The following is a 5,313-nucleotide window of genomic DNA, read 5'->3' on the forward strand; positions in this document are numbered from 1 at the left end:
CTATGCAGATTTTACAGATGTTAACTCATTTGAACCTTAAAACAATCCTATAGGGTAGGTGCTATTATTTTTCCAATCTTACTCTTGAGGAACTCAGATGTTAAATGTCCTGCCCACGATCATATAGCTAGTGAGTATCTGAGGTCAGATTTGAATGAGATATTTCTGACTCCAGGGCTACAACTCTATCTACTGTACCCCTAGATGCCCAGGAAAGACATTCTGTAAAAAGTGTGTTGGGATCAGGATATGATAGAAACCAGGAAAACCAAGAGACAGAGGAGTTGATTGAGGCAAGCAGGAAGAGAGGGCAGTCTGGACAATGATATAGAGTTGGCAAATGGTATCAGAGTCACTAGTGATATTCAAAAGAATTAGGAAAGTTAAGAAAACATAGGAAGTTTTTTTTGTTCTTGTTGTTTTCATATATAATCTAAAGAGTTCTATTCTGGACATAGTGAAGTTCAGATGCCTATAGGACTCCCAGTTTGATATTACCAAAAGTCAACTGGAAATTCTTGGCTGAAATGTGGAAGAGAGACTAGGCCTGACTTTATATATGCCAGAATCTTCTACTTGGAAAAAGCAATATTAATCCTTGAGATGAAAATTAATCACATTTAAACTCCTAAGATGACAATGAGGAAATATCAGTACTCAACATGTATGCACCAAATGGCATAGCATTCAAATTTCTTTTTTTTTTTTGTAAGAAATTGATGTTTATTTTCAGTCATAATTTTTTCAACACCATCAAGAGCATCTGGGATAAAACTTAGGACCACTCTGCAGTAGTTCCTACCCACTCAATAGCCTGAGCAGTAGGAGCTACAGACCAGTCCTCAGTAGCCGGCTGAGCACTCCAATCTTCACAGATGGAACCTGTACTCCCTCAGGCCAATCAGCCACCTCTGCATGAGTAGCAGTGAATTCTGGGGCAGGTGCAGTCCATTCACCCTTGAACTACTCCTTTGTCACTGCTTTCTCAGCTGTGGCCTGCTCTTCCTTTTAATCTCTTCTGGATCCCTGTAGAAGTAGATATCGGGCATAACGTCCCATGGGTGCTCACAGGAGATAGTACCACGTATTTGTAGGACTTCATGGGCCAACATCCACCACATCAGACCCACTGAGTGAGCTCCCTTATTGTTACATGGAATGGCAATGTCCACAAAGCAGAGTGGGGAGTCTGTGTTGCACAAGGCAATGGTTGGGAGGTTAACATACAATGCTTCAGTAAGAGTATTGTGATCAGCCCAAGGATCAGTGACCACCAAGAGGCGAGGCTCCCTGAAAGCTGCCTGGATCTGGTTAGTGAAGGTTTCTGGTGTAAAGCATCCAACAATAGGTGTGACACCAGTGGCAGCAGCAAATTTTAAAATAGCTCACTGGCCAGTATTTCTGGATGAGATGACACTCACATCAGCTGGATTTTCAATGGCAACAATGGCCCGAGGTGCCAGCAGAAGCTTTTCCCAAGTTTTCTTCAAAATTAATGATGTAGATGCCATCACTCTTTCTTTTGTCGATATACTGTTCCATTTGGAAGTCCAAATTGGTGATACCCAAATGGGTCCCTGCAGCAAGGAATTTGAGGACATCCTCCTCCTTCATCTGCAAGACATCTAGGGCTCCAGACATTGTGGAAGTTTCCTTTTAGAGTTACGACGGAAACTGAGTACAATGCCATATGGAACCCTCTTCTGGGGACCATGGAAAGGGAGCATCTAAATTTCTAAAGCAAAAATTAGTGGATCTCAAGTATGAAATAGATTGAAAAATTATACTAGTGGGAGACCTGAAACTTCCTCTATCAGAACTAGATAAATCAAACAAAAAATAAATGAGAAAGAGTTAAGAGACGTGAATGAATTCTTAGAAAAATTAGAGTTAGTAGATAGGTGGAAAAAAATAAATAAGGACAAAAAGGAATACACCTTCTTTTCAGCAGCTCATGGTACATTCACAAATATTGACCATGTACTAGGGCATAAAAACATGCCATACAAGTGCAAAAGAGCAGAAATAAGAAATGCAACCTTCTCAGATCACAATACAATGAAAATAATAATTAGTAAGGGTACATGGAGAGGCAAATAAAAATTAATTGGAAATTAAACAATACAATTCTCCAAAGTCGGTTAAAAAACAAATTATAAATATAATTAACAACTTCATAGAAAAAAATTACAATGATAAGACATCCTTCCAAAAATTTATGTGATGCAGCCAAAGCAATACTCAGGGGGAAATTCATATCCATGAGTTCATATGTTAACAAATTAGAGAGGGCAGAGGTCAATGAATTGGGCATGCAAATTAAAAAACTAGAAAGTGAACAAATTAAAGATCCTCTGGATCTAACAGATATCTCGACTCTTTTTTTACTTAGTGTCCTCTCTTCCTTTAAGATATGGGAGCTTTTTCTTAAAGACACATTATCTCCTGCTTGGTCAGGTTTTTCTTTCTTTGTTTCTAAATAAGGAATTGCATAGTCTTATTGATTTAAACAACAAAAAATTGGCTATATTCCATTATCCCATGATGACTTCAGATGGTTTGATGAAGACTAAATTAGAGATATTAAAAAATAAAAGGAAAAATTAATAAAATTGAAAGTCAGAAATCCATTGATTTAATAAATAATACTATAAGCTACTACTTTGAAAAAATAAATAAAATAGACAAAGTGCTGGTCAATCTAATTAAAAAATTAAAGAAGAAAACCAAATTGCCTGTATCCAAGAAGAAAAAGGAGACCTCATCTCTAATGAAGAGGAAATGAAGGCAATCATTAAAAATTATTATGCCCAATTATATGGCAATAAATATGGCAATCTCGGTGATATGGATGAATATTTACAAAAATATAAATTGCCTAGACTAACAGAGGAAGAAATAGACTAACTAAACAAAACCATATCAGAAAAAGAAATTAAACAAGCCATCAAAGAACTCCCTAAAAAAAATCCCCAGGTCCAGAACGATTCACAAATGAATTCTACCAAAAATTCAAAGAACAACTAATCCCAATATTATACAAATTATTGCACAGAATAAGCAAAGAAAGAGTTGTACCAAATTTCTTTTACACAAATATGGGACTGATTCCAAAGCCAGGAAGGTCAAAAACAGAGAAAGAAAACTACAGACTAATCTCCTTAATGAATATATATGCAAAAATCTTAAATAGGATACTAGCAAAAAGACTCCAGAAAGTCATCACGAGGGTTATTCACTATGACCAAGTAGGATTCATACCAGGAATGCAAGGATGGTTCAATATTAGGAAAACCACCCACATAATTGACCATATAACAAGAAAACCCACAAAAATCACATGATTACATCTATAGTTGTAGAAAAAGCCTTTGACAAAAATACAACCCACATTTCTATTGAAAACACTACAGATAACTTTTTAGAGGTGGAGTCAAGATGGCAGCCTAGAAGGAGCAGAAGGTTAGACTTCTGAATACCCTTCCTAACTGATCACAAATTGAATACTCCCAGGGGATGGAAAATCAAATTTAATGACAAGACAGAGCCAAGGAACCCTCCTGCTGCGCTTAATTCAAAAGGTACTCCCCCCAAAAAGCCAGAATCCATGAACACTCGGGTTTAAGGGGAAGACAGAAGGATGGTCCCAAGACCCATCCCCCCTCCCACCCAGGGTGCTGAGATTCCAGAGGCAGTGGGAACTTCTGGGTGGGTAAAGGTATTGATCTGAAGGCCATACCTTGAAAGCAGGGCTGGCCAACTTCAGAGCATAGAACACAAATGGTGGGGAAGGAGCTAGAGAGGGAGAATAGACCTGGCAGCCTGGCCAGAGATGTGCAGATCCTCCATATTTGCTCCAGCCTTCCAGGAAGTTTTGGACTCAGAGCACACCCAGCCCAACTAAGCTGAACTTAATCCCATCAAAAGTCTCCAGAACTCAGGGAAGCCCAGGCTCCACACCCATCCTCATTGAGTGCTGGACTTTAATCCAATAAAAAGCATCCAGAGGACAGGGAAGCTCAAACCCCAACAACCCCTCACCAGAGACTACACTGAGAGATGTCCTGTTAAGGCTCCAAAAGGGGAGACTGACAGAAACCCCCCAAAACAAAAAAAAAAATGAGAGGAGCAAGTGCACAGACAAATACAGGGAGTAAAGAAGGGGTGAATTTGAGCAAAACAGAAAAAGAAGAAAAAAACTACAAAAGACAGATTCTACTCAGCAAAAGGAACACAGGGGGAGAGATCAGCCAAGTATAAATTGGAAATACCAGCAAATTGGATACAGACTATGGAAGAACTCAAAAAACAATTAAGAGAGGCTGAAGACAATTGGGAGAAGAACTTAAAAATTAAAATAAGTCATCTTGAAAAAGAGGCACTTGAACAAAAATGAGAAAATAGTGTCTTGAAAGCCAAAATCAAACAGCTGGAAAATGAGGCAAAGGAGATGAATGATGAGGTAAAGAGGATGAAAGAAGACCTTCAAAGAAAATCAGGCCAGAAGGGAAAGGATGACCAAAAAGCCAGGAATGAAATCCAGTATTTAAGAACCAGAACACAACAACTGGAATTAAGTGACATCACGAGGCAGCAGGACACTATAAGACAAAACAAAAAGAATGAAAAAATTGAGGAAAATGTGAAGCATCTCATTCGCAAAACAGACAATATAGAAAATCATTCGAGAAGATATAATTTAAGAAACGTTGGTCTACCAGAAGACCATGACAAAAGTAAAAGCCTGGACATAATACTACAGGAAATTATTCAGGAAAACTGTCCTGATATCCTAGAACAAGAGGAGGAATTGGAGACTGAAAGAATCCACAGATCACCTCCTGCATTTAATCCCCATTTGATAACACCCAGGAATATTATAGCCAAATTCAAAAACTATGAGACAAAAGAAAAGATATTACAAGCTGCCAAGAAGAAGCCATCCAGATACCACAGAACCACAGTGAGGATAACACAGGATCTGGCTGCATCTACACTGAAGGACCAAAAGGCATTGAATATGATATTCCGGAAAGCAAGGGAACTAGGTCTACAAACAAGAATCAAATACCCATCAAAACTGACTATGTTCTTACAGGGGAAAGTATGGTCATTCAACACAAGAAAAGAATTCCAAGCATTCACAAAGAAAATACCAGACCTGAACAAAAAATTTGCTGTCCAAGCACAGAACTCAAGAGAACCATCAAAAGGTAATTTTTTAAAAGGGGGAAAAAGAAAAACAAAACAAAACAAGAAAAAAATTTTAAGAGACTCAATAAGTTAAAATTAGATGTATCCCTGTAAGAAAAG

General features: G+C 38.1%; 1 pseudogene; it reads right to left on the reverse strand.

Annotated features, from left to right (window-relative positions):
* Nucleotides 1–739: 739 nt before the first annotated feature.
* LOC100018499 (40S ribosomal protein SA-like) lies at nt 740–1,742 on the reverse strand (annotated as a pseudogene).
* Between the last annotated feature and the right edge of the window lie 3,571 nt (nt 1,743–5,313).

This window comes from Monodelphis domestica, chromosome 8 (assembly GCF_027887165.1).
Source record: "Monodelphis domestica isolate mMonDom1 chromosome 8, mMonDom1.pri, whole genome shotgun sequence".
NCBI lineage: Eukaryota > Metazoa > Chordata > Mammalia > Didelphimorphia > Didelphidae > Monodelphis > Monodelphis domestica.